This window comes from Jaculus jaculus, chromosome 1 (genome assembly GCF_020740685.1).
Source record: "Jaculus jaculus isolate mJacJac1 chromosome 1, mJacJac1.mat.Y.cur, whole genome shotgun sequence".
NCBI classification, from domain to species: Eukaryota; Metazoa; Chordata; class Mammalia; order Rodentia; family Dipodidae; genus Jaculus; species Jaculus jaculus.
Window position 1 is genome coordinate 73,429,292 of NC_059102.1, and position 19,100 is coordinate 73,448,391.

Below are 19,100 nucleotides of genomic sequence, written 5' to 3' on the forward strand. Positions count from 1 at the left end.
ATCATACCTCAAAAGGGCCCTGACTGAAACTAAGTACAATTGGCAAAACAAGCAAGGTTGCTGTTTTCTTGGTGAACCAGGTACCAACACAAGGGTGAAGGAGATCAACACAGAGAAAAATCAACCCCTTCCAAATCAGAGATCCAGAGCTCCAGAGGCCCCCAACACCTCATCACTGAGGCAGACCAAAAATGAACCCAACAAAGCTCAGGAAAATTTTCCAGAAGTGGTGGCGGAAAGACTGTCAGAGCCACATGTTGGGTCATGATATGCAGAGACATTTATCCTACCCATAACTGTGGGCTAACTCTAGAATACATCACCCATATAGCTCAACAAAGAGGGATCAACTGGAGGGGTAGGTAATGGATGAGCCTAATAATGGTATCAAATTGACTGTATTTGCTGAGTACAAAGCTAATTAATAAAAAAGAAGGCATAAGAAGAGTAAACATTTATGCACAAATATTAGGATTCCAAACTTCATAACACAAATACTAAAATGCTTAAAAGATCACTTAGGTCCAGACATGACAATATACAGTAAAAGGGAATATTCTGACCAAAGTGATGGAATAAGGTTAGTAGTTCACAAGTAGGAAGTAAACAATGCAGCAAAGTCTCACTCTAGCCCAGGCTGACCTGGAATTCACTGTGTAGTCTCAGGGTTGCCTCTAATTCATGGAAATCCTCCTACCTCAGCCTACTGAGTACTGGGATTAAAGGCATGTGCCACCATGCCTGGCAAAACAACACATTTTCTTCAAAACCTCAGCCTATCATCGATAGGCAATATATTTTCTCTATTGCCTATTGATTGAAGAACTTGGCTGAGTCTTAAATCTGCTTTAGCACTTTAAATATCAAAATCAAACATCATAATTTTGATAATGATAGCAATTATAATTAATAACTAATTTTCATCTTGTATATAAGAGTTTATAGATTAATAAATTCATTAATAAATGTAAGAAATGGTCTAGAGATAATGATCCTGGTAATCCTGTATATATAACCAAAGAAGGGTACATAATGAAAACAACAATGAGAAGAGGTGAAAAGAAATACAACAATTCAAGAACAAAAGAAAGGAAAAATATGATAATGAAATAACGGCCTTGGGAAACTCAAATGGGAAGTAGAAAATCTTGTAGTGAAATTATTGAACACATGGGCAGTAAAATAAAGGGGAAGTGTGAAAAAGCACTAATGTAAATACTGTTGAATGTCCAAATTAACTGCCCAAACAGGCCAGACTAGCCAAATACTTTCCTTACACCTGAAAGCCAGGATTCAAAGAGAAAGGAATGAGAGGGAAAAATAGCCATAGTCTAACATACAGTTAGAGCTATCATTATGGTAAATATGGAAACATCTATGTATACTGGGAATGTGTTCAGTTACTTGGAAAATCAACCCCAGCATCTTAGGTCATTTTCTGATACCTTAACAACAAAGCTGACGCTGGGTTCTATATGAAGAAAGAAGATTCATGTCGCTCACAGCTTTGGAGGTTCAAGTCATGACATCAGCTTCTGCTCAGCTCTACTGAAGGCTTTCTGATGACATCACATTAGGTGCATAGGGGAAATTACACAATAAAACACTAAGCAAAATACTGGAAAGGGCAGCCTTGCTGTTTTGATGTCACATTTTCATAGGGGCTAACTCACTCCTAGGGGCCTCATTTATTCAGTAAAGGCAGCAAAAACCAGTTGGTGAAGACAGAATCCCCAATGACCTAATTACCTGTCATGAGGCTCCACTTCTTAAAAGTGCCAGCACCATATTAGCACACTCTGCAGACCCTTCTAGCTCATGAAACTTTGGGGGGCACACTTTCAGTAGTAAAACTTAGCACACAGGCTATAGTGAATAACTCTTTCTACTCTCCCAAGCCTCAGGTTCTATAAGTACATAAAGATTTTTTTTTTGTTAACTTTTACTGATAATAAATTGCTTTTTCTATAAACATGGAACTCTAAAGTTCAGAATTTGCCAAAATATCTGAATTCTACTTTTTACAAAGAATGTATTACAGGCTGGAGAGATGGCTTAGTGGTTAAATGCTTGCCCATGAAGCCTAAGGACCCCAGTTCGAGGCTTGATTCCCCAGGACCCACGTGAGCCAGATGCACAAGGGGGCACATGCGTCTGGAGTTCGTTTGCAGTGGCTGGAGGATCTGGAGGCCCTGGCGCACCCATTCTCTCTCTCTCTGCCTCTTTCTCTCTCTGTCTGTTGTTTTCAAATAAATAAATAAAAAGCAAAACAAACAACAAAAACAAAAAGAATGTATTGGGCTTAGTGGTTAAAGCACTTGCCAACAAAGCCAAAAGATCCAGTTTTTATTACCCAGTACCCATGTAAAACCAGATACACAAGGTGGTGCATGTGTCTGGAGTATTTTGTCATGGCTAGATGTCCTATAATGAGCCTTCTCTCTCTATCTGTCCCCTATCTCTCTTAAATAAAATAATACATAAATTGAAGCCGGGCGTGGTGGCACACGCATTTAATCCCAGCACTCGGGAGGCAGAGGTAGGAGGATCACCATGAGTTCAAGGCCACCCTGAGACTACATAGTGAATTCCAGGTCAGCCTGGACTAGAGTGAGACCCTACCTTGAAAAACCAAATAATAATAATAATAATAATAATAATAATAATAATACATAAATTGTAAAAAAAAAATATTAAAAATGTGTTGAGTTAAAGGAGAATAAAGATATCAAGGTACAATGAGGACCATATAACTTCAAGTTTGTTATAACTTACCTTCCTTTACCTTACCCACTCACTTACAAACACATTTCAAGACACAAAAAGCAATTTTAGGGAAATTAACCACAAGACATGACAATATACAGTAAAAGGGAATATTCTGACCAAAGTTATGGAGCAAGTTTAGTAGTGTCACAAATAGGAACTAAACAAAGCAAAATCCAGAGAAGAAAGAGAAACAGGAGAAATTTGAGTTTAGGTTTAGTCTCATTGTCATGATTTCTCGATTGAAAAGAAAGTCAAAAAGAGACAGAAGAGAAATAGCGCAGGTAATTCTTTTTTAAAGTATGGAGTCCTAAGCTCATTAGAGTCTTTGTTCTATCCTGTCTCTTCTTCCTGTTTGGTAATAGACTGACTTCTCACCTTAACAGTTTCATTGGTGATCCTTCTTGACCTTTACTTTCAGCCACATTATAGAAATGTCAAAAGCAGGATTTACACAAATAAGATCCTAACTGAGTAAGCTAGGTCTATACCATTTCTGTGATAATAAAACCTGCAAACTCTTAGATGGGGTGTTAATAGCTACAGAGCCACATCACACATTGCAAATGCAAACTCATGGGAGAAGCCAAGGTACCTCACAGAAATAACAAAGGGAGCTTTTATGAATATGATATGTGTCTGGTTAGTGTTAAGGAATGAAAGATCCTATGCCCCTGGCATTCTGGCTAGAGACCACACTCTAGGGATGGACAATATGAAATCAGAACAGGAATCAATGGCAATGGGATCCATCATGTAACTCTAACAGCTAAGATTCTAACCAACACAAATAGGGGCAAGGTTTCAGGCAAAATAAACATACAGTATGGTTTTGCTAAATGTTAACAGTGATTTGTAGATTATCTGTATGGTTAGAACTCATAAGTCATCAGAGGTGGGAGTATGCAGACAAAGGGCTGAAAATGGGAGCTCATTATAGTATATGGATGATGGCATGATGAATATATTCTTTATTGTCAGAGAGAACTAAAGCCCTGCAAGTTCTCAGAGAAAAACTTTTGGTCCTTGTGCTAATAACTAGACTGAGACTAATATATCTGATATATATTTATTTTAGTTTCTCTATATCAGCTCCTTGAGCTACTTGTACCTGAAAGTGTGAAATTTAGAGTTAAACAAGTACAATGTGTAGTTGTATTCTAAGCTTTGGGATCCATGAAATGTGAATACATATTGACAATGAGGGGTTTTTTTGAAGATGGATTAATGTTCATTCCATAGGAACATGTGTACCACTGCTCACTGAATTCCTCAAGTTATTTTAATGTAGCAGAAACGATTGACATGAAGGACTGCAGAGGTACAAATGGGCATGGGGAGAGACAGATGGCAAAGTACCTGGTATGCCATTGCTTCTTCCTCCATATAATGTCACTTTGGATTCAAAAATAGGGAACTGACAGGTGAACTGCTTCTTAGGCCCAAGATATTTAATGTCAGGAGAGAAAATGTTTATAACCAAACTGAAAAGGAAAAGAGGCTTCAAAACACCTGGTAAGGGAGGTTGCACAATCCAGCACTGTGGCCCCTGAGTTGAAAGCCCAACCAAAAGCCAAGAAAAATCCTATTGATCTCAGAGATACCCACATCACTTTCTTTCTCTAAAAACATAATAGAAGTTAAATCCAGAAGGGTAAATCTAAAGCTACTTCAGGTGTTGATCACATCATGTGGGCATAAAGACAAACAACTGATATTGGTGTCAGCCTCTAAAAATGATGAGACATCTGAGGAAATTCTGTATGATTACTTAACATTATGGACATAAATGAATGATCCACAAAATAATTGTCAATGTACCTGTAAAAATTTACTTTTCATTAATGTTCCATGTTTAGCATTAGCTATTGCTCAATCAGCTAAAATATATGGGATGACTGTAAGGAACCTTTATTCTGATAATAGGTAAATATATTGCTAATTTCCAGTTAACTGAATATATTAGTAACTGAACATATTAAAGCTTTTGGAAAACAGTTATACATACACACACACATACACATAGTGTATCATTCAACAAATCTAATAACATCAACATTGAGTTGCTACCTTATTGATTAAAATTTCATAGAAGCAAAAGAGAATTGCAATGGGAAGCTATGCAATAGCATATAAGTAAAGCTTAGAAAAATCAACTTATAAAATCTAATGTGCTGGTGTTGCTGATCTTCCCACTGTTCTTTGTCATGTGATGATGATAAATTAGACAAACAGATGACAAGGCTGAACAAGGCAAAAGATATTCATTTTTTTATAAAGGTAGGAGAGGAGTTGGGCATAATAGTGCACATCTTTAATCCCAACACTCAGGAAGCAGAGATAGGAGGATCACCATGAGTTCAAGGCCAGCTGAGACTGTGAATTCCAGATCAGCCTGAGCTAAAGTGAGACCCTACAGTGAAAAAGAAAAAAATAAGTAGAAGAGTCTCAAAGTGTCAAGACTTAAATACATGCGGCATTTCAGTTAGCATCCAAAGAAGAGTAAGGAAAAGAAGAAATGGAAAATAATATTTCTGGAGTTATAACTCAGAGAACCAGGCAGGTAGGCTTAGCAGTGAGAGTCTGTGAATAGTTAAAAGTGAAGGTTTAAGAACATTGTCTCGTTAAGAGAACAACTATTCTTCCTATCTCATTAGCATGTATGTAGGTGACGGGTGGTCTCATGGCCAGGTGACTCACAAACTCTTTGGATTAACTCTTTTTTTTAAATTATTTATTTATTTGAGAGCGACAGAGACAGAAAGACAGATAGAGGAAGAGAGAGAGAGAGAGAGAGAGAATGGGCGCGCCAGGGCTTCCAGCCTCTGCAAACAAACTCCAGACGTGTGCGCCCCCTTGTGCATCTGGCTAACATGGGACCTGGGGAACCGAGCCTTGAACCGGGGTCCTTAGGCTTCACAGGCAAGCGCTTAACCGCTAAGCCATCTCTCCAGCCCTGGATTAACTCTTGAATGAGTGAACCACCTTATGTTTTGGGTTGCTAAGAATGTCATTTCTTCACCCAGGGACACAGATGAAACTCAAGAAAAATCCTAACACTTTCATCTTGCTATCCTACATATGGTATTTTAAATTCTATGAAAATACAATTGTATTTCTAATATTTACAGGGAGATAGAAATTTAGGTCTATGCTTTAATGACCTCCTAACCCAATATCTGCCTAGACACTTATTGCTGGAGGAAAATCAACATGTAATTTAAAGTATTTACCCTGAAGTTTAATTTTCCTCTCCTCGCTGTGCAAAGTACTACCCTGATTCCTTCATTGCAGAGCATCTCCCACAAGGGGGCACACTCTCCTGTTTTTGTTGTCCATCTGATGTTGGCCAGGAGGTGATTTCCACCCTCCCCTCATGTCATCATTTCCCTCTGCTATCATGGATCTTCCCTTCAAGTCTGTAAGCCAAATAAACCCCTTTTCCCCACAAAAATGGAATATTTCCCATAAGAGACCTGAAAGAAGTGTATGGAAAATGAAACTCATAGATTACCATGGTTTAAATGAATTGTAACCCATAGGCTCATATGTCTTGGATACTTGGTCACCAGCTGCCAAAGAAAGCTACTGGCTTGGTGAGGTCAGATTCTATAAAAGAAGGGTGGGGGGGAGGGTCAATCAAAGTTCAAGATATTCTGAATAAGATATATGAAAATCTACTTTATTGAATAATGGCACACCTAGAAGCCATAGATTTTTACTAGAAAATTTTCAGTGCCAGGGATGGGATACCTTCCAGTGAGTTGTTGGCCAGGGTGGTTCCAGTTGCCTCCAAAACAGGCTATTGCCAAAGCCCTTGGCTTCCCATGAGAAAGAGATGGTAAGACCCTATTGCTGAAAACTTCACATACCTAAGAAACAAAGTCACTGAGAAATCAAGCTGGTGCTGAGCAGAAAACCTTCTCCCTGTAGCCCAGGCAACTGAAAGCTGGAAAAAGCTGCAGTGTATGCAGCCTTATGGGAGACAGAAATCATCAGCAGTGAAAACAGTAGACACTTGAAGCCTCAAGTTTGGCCAGACAGGCCAAATGACTGCAATAGTGGCATGTCTGCTCTGGGGGAAACTAACTGCTCTCTAATTGGACTGAAGGCCTGCTCTATGGGAGGGAAGATATCTCTGGTACTGAAAACCTAATCAAAAGCCTATGGCTGGGGAGGTCATGAGCCTTAGGAGTATAAAGCCTTCTCTTTTCTTTATAAATGCATATATTACTCTCACCAAATTGCCCTGAAAGCACTATATTTAATGTTCATATTTGTATATTAATGCTAATCTCACTTCTGGTTAGAGAAGATGACCACTGGGATGACCCAAAAGGCAACATAGCACTGAGAAGAAGGGTCAGAGGAGTGTCTAGCACTGACAAATCTTTTATCACACCCCCCTAGGCTCAGGGTCCACTGCAGAAGAGGTGGCAGAAAGAATGTAAGAACCAAAGGAAGGGAACCACTCCTTACATACAACTGTCTGCACAGTGACTAGCAATCCCTACACAAGGACCTCATAATAGGAGAAAAAGATAATGACATCAAATTAAAAGAGAGACTAGGGCTGGAGAGATGGCTTAGCGGTTAAGCGCTTGCCTATGAAGCCTAAGGACCCCGGTTCGAGGCTCGGTTCCCCAGGTCCCACGTTAGCCAGATGCACAAGGGGGCGCACGCGTCTGGAGTTCGTTTGCAGAGGCTGGAAGCCCTGGCGCGCACATTCTCTCTCTCTTCCTCTATCTGTCTTTCTCTCTGTGTCTGTCGCTCTCAAATAAATAAATAAAAAATTTTAAAAAAAAAAGCAATAATGAAATAATAGATTGCTTCCCGGCCTTTTTAAAAAATAAATAAATAAATAAATAAAAGAGAGACTAATGGAGAGAGGGAGGGGATATGATGGAGAGCAGAGGTATGAAGGGGAAAGTGGGAGAGGGGAGGGAATTACCATGGTTTCTTGTCTGTAAATATAGAAGTTGTCAGTTATATATATGATCTGAATGTCACATCAGCCCAGCTGATAAAGCAGTGGCAGGGTTTTACAAAGCAGATTAATTTTGAAAGTTCTGTGTGGTGAAAACACTACCAAAGCCTGGGTATAATGGCTCAAACCTGCAACCGAATCATGTGGGAGGTGGCAGCAAAATGATTAGAAGTTCAAGATCATCCTCAGTTATATAGTGAGTGTGAGACCACTCCACATCATATCTTGTCTCAAAAAAATGGGCAAATGAAGCGGTCAAACATAACATCCCATGCCACCAAGAAATACTTTGCAAAAGAAAAGGTCAAACTTCATTGACAGCATATTTTCAGAAATTGCTTCAAACCCTTGTCAGCAACCACCTGATCAGTTTGCAGCTATTAATATCCAGGCAAGATTCCCTCCCCAACAAGCAAAAAATATCATAGATCCCTGAGGGCTCAGGTGACCATTAGCAATTATTAGAAATAAACTCTTTTAAAATATGGAAGAAAAAAAAAGGCTGCTGGCTTGGGATGAATTCTTCTCAGATAGAAGCAGCACATCTAGAGGGGCTCAGTTGTTTAAGATTTTGGAGTCTAGAGGAATCCATCATGAGTCCCATGGCCTGGATGTGGTTCTGTAGTATATGATTTTTTTTTTTTTTGTCCTGCTGCTTTTCTATCTTGCATTGATCCAATCTTTCCTCACTATGCTCCAATCTCTGCTTGTAGAATGGGAGTGTTTATTCTGCACCATTATGGTATGGAAGAATGTAACTTATAATTTAATTTTACAGGGCTCACAGAGTTGGAATTCATTAACTGTGGGGATTTAAAAAACTAGATTAAATATATTTTGCATCACGAGATAGTAATGAGTCTATGTAGGGTGGTGCAGAATACAGTTTAAATATAAAATGTCCCTCATAACCTTGTATGCTTTTGACAAAGACTTATACTTAATTCCTTTCTGAGGTGGAGCCATGCTGGAAGTGGTGTGTCACAGCACAGTAGGCCTTGGGACTTAGTAACCTAGCGCCATTTGCCAGTGCTAAAAAGCTGTCTCTTTTTCTCTTCTCCATGTTGGCACATAAATATTACCCCAGCTATCATTTCTTACCATGCATTTCCCACCATGATGAAATTCTCCCTCAAAAGTATAAGCTGAAATATGCCCTTTCCTTCCATAAGCTGTTTCTGGTCAGGTATTTTGTCCCAACAATGAGAAATTAATTGATAAAATGAGTCAAGAGCACGTTTCACATATTTTATGTATTATATTATAAAATCACAGAAAGAAACAAGGCAGACATAGGCAGAATGGTCAAAGAAATAGATAAGAGAACAAATGAAATATGAGCATGAAATAATGGTTTAATTTCTAATTATCTGTGTTCACTTCTGACCCTGCTGTCCTCATCAGTCTTGGTGTTTGAGAGATGTATGTTATCTCTCCTCTCTTCAAGAAGACCTGCCTCAGCCACTAGCAGCCAAGCCCACAAGCAGAAAGTGACTTTATAATTTTAATAATCCCTTGGTCCCATCTTCAATGAAGTCTGTATGCACTCTGTTTTGTCCTTAATTATACTTGCCTGAGGCATTCTATTAATTTATTTTCTGTATCTTTTCAACTCCTCAGAGTCACATTCACAAGGCCAATCCATTCTGATGATTTCATATTTTTAATGAAACTGGAAATTTGTGCTTCATTTAGAATAATGCTTTTCAAAACATAAACCTGTATGTGACTCACTTAAATCTGAATTCTTCTGCCTGTGGTTGATCACTTCTTTGTACTTCTAAAATAATTCATATTCCTTACAAAACATACCCTGTATTAGATCAATCCCCCTAACATTATATGTATATATTTTCTATTTCCTAATCAACTATTTCTGTACTCATAATCACACATATCTGATGATAAGCATTGTGTACTAATAGAGTCTCTATTGCAATGCAAAAATATGCCCATATTCTTAGAAACAGTATTGATATACCTTTTTCTATATCATCTTTTATTCAAGTCTGGCATTTTCTTCCAGTTAATGACTACTTTTTTCAGGCTAAATAGTATCTAAATGTTTACTTATTTTATCTTTTCCAATGATTTATGGAGATAAAATGAATAGCTTTTGGGTGAAAAATTGTATTTTAGCATTCTTCAGTACAGTAAAATAAGTACTGGATATTAGTTGGTAATGTTACAAAATAGTAAGACAACAGAGCTATCAGGAACCAAAGTGATCTAATGTTTTAAGAATGTAAATTTTTAATGCTTGAGTAATAACATAAAAACATTACCAAAAAATTCCATTAACACATATGTTTTAGTATACAAAAACTAAATCATCTGAGTAAAAATAAGAATCTTACTAATGTATACAATAAAATTTGGGGCTGGAGAGATGGCTTAGCAATTAAGGCAGTTGCCTGCAAAGCCTAAGGACCCAGGTTTGATTCCACAGTACCCATGTAAGCCAGATGCACAGGGTGGCACATGCACCTGGAGTTTGTTTATGGTGGCTAGAGGTTCCCATTCTCTCTCTCTCTCTCTCTCTCTCTCTCTCTCTCTCTCTCACTCTCCATCTCTCTCTCTTAAATAAATAAATATTTTTTAAAAGTTAACACTTTATAAAAATCAAACTTTGAAAAATATGTACAATGATAAAAAATATGTAGGAAAAATAATCCACTACCCATATAACAAAAGGCATCCAAATTTAAAAGAAAGCATTACCTATTCCCCAAATCTTTGTAAAACATTGACTAATTAAAACTCAAGATTTAGTAGGAACAGGTACAATGGAGAATGGAACAGTAATGTGAATATAAAATATTACAACTTCAAAAAGGACAGTTTTCAAAATAATTTGAGTTTCCCTATCAGATGTCCAGGGCATGGACTGGAAATCTACTGCAGATGCTTATACAGTGAAAAAATCTAGAATCATTCCACTCTATATAAAGAGGGGATCACAGAAAGAGTCAGTGGTAAAAACTTATAGAGCAATATTTTTGAACACCGAAAAGAATGATTCACAGCTATATTCATTAACATGGGGAAAAGTAACAAATAACATGATTTTTTTTTAATTTTTTATTTATTTATTTGAGAGCGACAGACACAGAGAGAAAGACAGATAGAGGGAGAGAGAGAGAATGGGCGCGCCAGGGCTTCCAGCCTCTGCAAACGAACTCCAGACGCGTGCGCCCCCTTGTGCATCTAGCTAAGTGGGACCTGGGGAACGAGCCTCGAACCGGCTTATTAAAAATTATGTTATTTGGGGGCTGGGAAGATGGCTTAGCGGTTAAGCGCTTGCCTGTGAAGCCCAAGGACCCCGGTTCGAGGCTCGGTTCCCCAGGTCCCACGTTAGCCAGATGCACAAGGGGGCGCACGCGTCTGGAGTTCGTTTGCAGAGGCTGGAAGCCCTGGCGCGCCCATTCTCTCTCTCTCCCTCTACCTGTCTTTCTCTCTGTGTCTGTCGCTCTCAAATAAATAAATAAATAGAAAATTTAAAAAAAAAAAAAAAAAATTATGTTATTTGGGCTGGAGAGATGGCTTAGCGGTTAAGCGCTTGCCTGTGAAGCCTAAGAATCCTGGTTCAAGGCTCGATTCCCCAGGACTCATATTAGCCAGATGCACAAGGTGGCACATGCATTTGGAGCTTGTTTGCAGTGGCTAGAGGCCTGGTGTGCCCATTCTCTCTCTCTCTCTCTCTCTCTCTCTCTCTCTCTCTCTCTCTCTCTCTCTCTCTCTCTCTCTCTGTCACTCTCAAATAAATAATAAAAAATAAACAAAAATTTTAGCCGGGTGTGGTGGCCATGCCTTTAATCCCAGCACTTGGGAGGCAGAGGTAGGGGAATCGCTGTAAGTTTGAGGCTACCCTGAGACTACATAGTAAAATCCAGGTCTGCCTGGGCTGGAGTGAGACCTACCTCAAAAAACCAAAAAAAAAAAAAAAAAAAAAGCCAGGTGTGGTGGTGCACGCCTTTAATCCCAGCACTCGGGAGACAGAGGTAGGAGAAGTGCCATGAGTTCGAAGCCACCCTGAGACTCCACGGTGAATTCCAGGTCACCCTGGGCTAGAGTGAGACCCTACCACGAAAAACCAAAAAAAAAAAAAAAAGAAAAAAAATTTTTAAAAGGTGGTTTCATAGCTATATGAAGGAATAAATCCATTTTTGTGAAGTTCTATTTTGGAAACAAAATAATCTGAAGGTAAAATATAAAAATTTTCAAAATATGTGGTATTACTGAAAAGAAAAAGTAAAATTGGGAGCTGGGTAGACTTCCCAGAGGTTAAAGAACATCTGGGATTGATTTCCCACTACCCATGTAAAGTCATATTCACAAAGTTGAACATACCATTGGAGCTTCTTTGCAATGGCAAGTGGATCTGGCACTCCCATTCTTTTTCATATCCATGTTCATTATCTCCCTCTCTCCTTGCAAGTAAATAAATAAAAATATTAAAAATATAATTGACATATTATTGGCTGGACACAACTGATTTTCCTTTTCTTCACTTTTATTTATTTATTTATTTATTTATTTATTTATTTATTTATTTATTTGACAGAGAGAGAGAGAGAGAGAGAGAGAGAGAGAGAGAGAATGGGTGCACCAGGGCCTCCAGTCACTGGAAACAAACTCCAGATGCATGCGCCCCTCGTGCATTTGGCTTGTGTGGGTCCTGGAGAATCGAGCCTGGGTCCTTTGGCATTGCCGGCAAATGCCTTAACCCCTAAGCCATCCCTCCAGCCCTGATTTGCTTTTTCTTATGAAAATGTTACCTAATATTAATTGTTCTATAAACATTTCAAGTATATTACATGGTTCAATAGTTTAATAGGATAGGCAGAACCAATAAAGAAAGGCAGTAAGAACAAAATATTCACTGTAGGCTTGGTTGATGACAGGAAAAATGATCAGAAGAAATTTGAAAGTTTCAATAAAATTTAAAGTAAGACATGACATGCTGATGCAATTAAGAACATGCTACCTTGAAATGTGCCTACTTGGTGAACTGCTTATTTTGAACCAATATTCTAGAAACTTATTACAGAGAGATATTGTTCTTCAATTTTACTATAAATGCTCTTGTGGCTTCCTTGCAGGCAGGTAAAACATAATCCACATCAAAAGAGACTGAAAATTGGAACACAAATAGACCTAAATAAATTTATTCCTCAAATGTTGACACTCTCATGAAGGATCCCATGTACATTTAAAACTCAAGAAATTTTGTATGTGTCTTCTGTTCGGCTGTCTTGTATCAACTTGGTCCTTAGATATAGCTGAAGATCCCATTTAAGAACTCAGGTAGAGTTAATTTTTTTGTTTGTTTGTTTGTTTTTCGAGGTAGGGTCTCACTCTAGCTCAGGCTGACCTGGAATTCACTGTGCATTCTCAGGATGGCCTTGAACTCACAGTGATCCTCCTACCTCTGCCTCCCCAGTGCTGAGATTAAAGGTGTGCGCCACCACGCCTGGCTCAGGTAGAGTTAAAAACTGCATAGCCCTCACCATACCCCAAATTAGTTCAACCATTGATATAACAAGCTAAATAATAGAGAAAACATCAACTTATTTTGTAACTTTTCATATACATATATATATACATATATATATATATACATACATATATATATATACATACATATATATATATATACATATATATGTGTGTATGTGTGTATATATATATATGTATATATATATATATATATATATATATATATATATATATATATACACAATCATTGGAAAGAAAAGATGTATAATTTAATTATGTCAACATGAAGCTCTTGAAAATGGCCTCTGTCATCTTTTTCCTACAAATCAGTTCTAGCTCATTATAAAAATATCTATCCTAACTAAAAATAAAATCTAAAAAAAAAATAAAAAATAAAAAAATAAAAATAAAATCTGCCAGACCAGTCCCTTTCTACACTCATAACCAATCATCCACAGACTTTCCTCCACACATCATTTAGTAGAATTCTGAACTACTTGCAGTGAAAGGCCCCTTGCAAAGAAAAGAAGAGCTTCTAGATCTTCAAAAAATATCCTGAGATTTAAAAGACATTACCTTTAAGTAAGATGCGGTACTGGACATAATAATTTCTACATAGTTCAATCTTACAAGCCAAGGTTTCTGAGAATTCATTAGAAGTAATTCAAGTCTATTAAACTAGTAGGCTCCTCATGGAATAGTAGGGCTCTAATAAGTATGAAATGCATGCAAAACCCATTCATCTTCAACAACCCTTCTTTTGCCTGCAGAGAGGAGAACCTGGTAAATTGACTGTCAAAGCAGACAGCTATCGCTGAGGCAGGAAAGGCTAGGAGTTCCCTCAAGGAGGGCACACTAGAACTTTGGAGGGAAACTTTGGCAAGTACTTGAAGCAAAAGCAACAGTGTTCTCTGCCCTGCTCTCCTTTCCGCCCACCCAAAGTACACACACTTCAGTTGTATTGTGCATCAGACTTCCTGATTTGTACTTGATTCAAAGTGTGAAGGGAAATTGTCAGGAAAGGAATTGGACCAAAAGATTTGTGGTTGTTTTCAGTTGAAAACAAAATGTTATATAGCATACCCTATGAATTATCTGATTTTGAAGGGACTCTGGATCTTCCTATTTTAAAATATGGCTTCACAACTCTGCACATTTGTAGATAACTGAATGCTAAGAATTTGGCTTTTTTCCACACAGGTGCAGATTCTGTCAAGTAGAGGGACACTTGGTCACCCACACACTCAGAACTCATTACTATATTTTATTTCAACTATTAAATCCTTAAATTAGTTGTAGCATCTAACTGGTTTTCTCATAAATTGATTAATGTTAATTTTCTATGACAATCATGAGTTAAGGCTTTAAAATTTCCCTTTAAAGAAAAAAAAAAAAGAAAAAAACATTGCATCATGTCCAGAACCACTTAATTTCACAGATGAGGAAACTAGGGTCTAGAGAAGTGAAGTGCTGAGCCCACGTATCAGCTAAACTTTTTTACCTACTAAGTGAATGTATACTGTTGTGTGCCATACATGGTGTATTGAGATGACAAGATCATCTATCATCTGTGATGCCTACATGACTCGCACATGAAGGGCCAAAGTGGATGATTCTGCAGTCACATGTACTTCCAGGCATGTGATTTAGACATGTTACAATTTCTTTGCCTGGCTTTATTGTCTGAAAATTTAAAATATAAATCATACTTACCTCTTAGGACTAATATAGCTTTTAATTATATCATGATCATTAAGTTCTTATGATAATGCCTATTAAATAGTAATGTTCTGTAACTGTTATATGTTTTTCACAAAATGTAGATACACATCTTAGTTTTTTCTTTTTTTTGTTTGTTTACTATAATAGAATGCTCTATACTTGGTGATTCATAGGGAAAATAAGCACATTTTAGTCTCCCAATTTTGCAGGCTTGAGAGTCTAAGAGCATGATGACAGCATCTATTTTGCTTCTGTTGAGAAACTTAAGCTATATCATTATATGCTAGAAGAACAGAAGGGGTCACATGATGACAAAGGGCATGATGCCTTTTTAAGAATGCCCAATTCACTTCTTTTATAACCCAATCTTGGAGTAACTAACCCTCTCCCATTATAATAAACACACTCCTTTGAGAGAACAGCATTAATCCCTTCATAAGGCAGATCCCAGAGGAATCAAACACCACCTCTGGATGGTTCTACCACTTTTTACCGTGGTCATAGTGAGAAGCAAATTTCAACATGACTTTCTGAAGGGACGAACCATACTCAAAGCAATCCTGCGATGTGCTATAATTAGAAGCTGTTGAGGCATCAGCTACTTCCTCTGGGTAAGTTTCTGCCTTAACACCTCTCAATGACCTTCCATGCTAATTAAACTACATGTGAGAGTAAAGAACACTGGTACTTAACTGAAATAAAAAGCAATTAAGTGGAAACCATTGGAGATGATTGCATGTTAATAAGAAATCTTAATCAATGTGTATACCTAGGAGACCAATAAAAGCACCTTTGAAGAATTAGCATTTCTAGTCAAACAAAATACAACTTTCTTATTTTCTAAGATGTATACAAGCTTATAAAAGCCCATGGTTTGTTTCACAGACAGAAAAAAAAAATCTTCTGCTTCTTTCTTTGTAGTTTTCTTAAAATAATGAGATGTGCCTGAAGCAAAGTTTACTTTCACTAATATATTAATTGGAAGTGCTCTAGATTATCCACCAGTCTAGGCTGGGCTTTTATTATCTTTATAATTCTTAGAAGTACATTAGTAATTATTATTAGGAGTACAGAGGTAATATAGATCCAATTCAGACAGTTATATAAGGAACTAGCTAGTAAAGTATGTTCTATGCATGTTTCTATTCATAAGAGTAGGGCATAGGTTTTATATGCTGACAGACTTGCTACAAAACAAATTTTAAAAAATGAACCAAGACCACAAAATAGCTATTATTTATCTCTTTAACAAAGATTCTGACACTAGATAATACTCTAAAATGAAACTATTAGTACAATGCAGATACATAAAGCGTCTAAATACAAGTAAGATGAATTTAAATCTAAAATGATGATGTTAATTTAAATTACTTATTAAATCCATGAATTAATTAAATAAATATATATTACATTCTAATTATCTGCCAAGAAATACACTGTTCTTTCACTTTCTGATCAAGTGCGTGAGCAGGCACTGCTGTCCTTACTTTATTTTTGAAAAAAGTAGAGTCATAACTAAAGAGGTTGCCCTGTGTTCCCCCAAGACAGAGGCAAATATGTCTGATTATGAAATTATAACAATTTATGAATGTTCAACATCCCTAACCATTCGAGAAATGCAAATAAAAAACAACTATGAGATTCCAGTTTACCCCAGTAAGGATAGAAAACATTAATAAATCAAATAAAAACAAATATTGGTGAGGCTGTGGATAAATAGGAACACTCATTCTCCATTGATGGAAATGTAAGCTGGTACAATCACTGTAGAAATAAATTTGGAATCTCCTGAAAAGGAATATAGAGTTACCAGAAGACACATTTATTCCCTTACTGGACATTTACCCTAAAAGCTCCACATTTCAGGTCAGAAATATTTGCTTAACCATGTTTATAGATGCTCAATTTATAACACTGAAATCTGAAATCTGAAAACTGGAATCAACCCAGGTACCCATGGATAACCAAGATGTGGTATATTTATATGATGGAGTTCTACTCATCAGTAAGAAAAAAAAAAAATAACACATTGAAATTTGTAGAAAAATGGTCAAACTTGGAACATATCATTTTAAGTGAACTCACACAATCAGAGAAAGACAAGCATCACATGATTTCACTCATTTGCAGTTCCTAACCTGGATCAGCCCAAATTGCTGACATAACTGAATAGCACCTTGAGGCTTAAACAATAGGGAGGGTAGGGCTTGCGGGAAGGAAAAGGGTGGGAGAGGACACAAAATGTGAATCCAAATTGAACTTCTATTATAAAATCCTATATCCTGGAAGTCAGACTAAAAGGTAGTACCCTCAAGTGAAATTTAGAGGGAGCACCTGAATTGAAGGACCCTGGAGAGAGTGAGGTAAATCCTAACCTCAAATGTCTCCTCTTTCTCTTCTTCTCTGGCTTTTTCTTTTTTCTTTCCCTTTGGGCTAGCCTGTAATTCCCTATACCAGGATGTGGTCTACATCCGCAATGAGCTGTTGATCAGAGAGACCTACTAGATCTTCCAAAACAAGCAAGGCAGACTTCTGGCAGAGCATTAGATTACCCACCAGAGGTTAATGGTAAGACCCTACTGCTGAAGACACCAAATGCTGTCACCATGGGCCATGGAGAGACCTGGTTGGTATCCAGATGAGAGCCAATCCTCAGATAATTAACACATCTAATGCTGGAAGGTGCTACATGAGCTGCCAGGGAAAGTGGCCAACATCTATCCAAGCAATTCAAAGTCTAAGTGACTCAGAAGCAAACAACCTGACCTGGTGCTCACACAATAGTGGCACACAGCCATGGTGGGTAACCAACTGCTCTTGTATTGACTATCAGATCAGCTCAGTGGAAAGGAAACCATATCTGGAACTGGGAGAGAAGTCAGAATCATATCCAGATGATTTTGCTTTCCATTGTCAAGCTCCCACTAACCTTAGACTATAAAAGTGTCTATACCGTTTTAATTCTCTCTAAATTAATAATGTTTATCCCATTTAACTGGCACTGACTTCATTCTCCATTTGAGAATCTGCTTCTCTTTTTCAGATGGTAACTAGACTTCAGGAGATAAAAGACCCAGCACACTCCACCCCAGCCCCAGCTGACAAATTGGGGAAATGAACAAGGTTGCTGATGTCTTAGTTAAGCTGTTATCAGAACAAGGATGATGGAGAAAGATACTGAGGACAATCAACACCTACCAAACCAGACATCTAGATGCTCCTCAGCACCCATCACTGAAGTAGATTTAAAATGCTCCCAGCATGGCTCAGGGAATTTTGTGGAAGAGGGGGCAGAATGATTGTTAGAACCACAAGTTGGGACATTTTGCACAGAGACATCGCTTCTCCCTCATAATGCATGACCCACAATCCCCATGGGGTTGACCTTCCTTCCCCAGTGAGGAAGGCCTCTTCAGGAAAAGGACAGGGATGGTACCAACATGTAATGTTTACATACAAAATATGTCCTTTGTGAGTTTGTATTCATGTATGTCTGTGTACACTATTATGCTAGAAAGTGTGCCATTGTATCAAATAAAATATCTAGGAGTTTCAGAAACTTTGTATTTCCTTTAGTAGGTGATTAATATAATATTTATTGTTTCTAATAGTTCATATTTTTCAGTCATGGTACCTAAATGTCCCATAGTTGCTGTTAACTGCGCTAAACTGAGGGATAAGTTGACATTGCCCAAACATGCTCGTTATCACTTCATTGAAATTTTTTGTGCTGCCAGGGCTACATGGGGTAAGTTTTAATTAAATTTAGAATGTGGTATTATTTTATGCTATTGCACTGAAATAAAAAGTTAGTGTTTGCAGAAAAATGCACTGAAATTCAGTATAAATTTTACACGAAATAAATTGCAGACCTATTGCATTGTTTTCAATTCTTCTTTGCCAAAATGTACAAAGGAGCAATGTTTTAGGAGCTGTACTGATGGATCAGTAGTTAACAGCACTTGCCTGCAAAGCCTGATGGCCCAGGTTTGACTCACCAGTACACACAGATGCAGTGACAAGGAGCTTGGAACACCCCTAATCATATTCTCTCTGTTTGCCTCTATGTGTCTTTCCCTCCATGTCTGTCTCTATCTCTCTTGAGTAAATAATTAAAATAGTAAAA

The 19,100-nt window shown here is 37.6% G+C and overlaps 1 pseudogene; it reads right to left on the minus strand.

The window, feature by feature from the left end:
* The window catches only part of LOC101603858, a 34,608-nt pseudogene extending 15,935 nt beyond the window's left edge, over positions 1 to 18,673 (minus strand).
* Between the last annotated feature and the right edge of the window lie 427 nt (positions 18,674 to 19,100).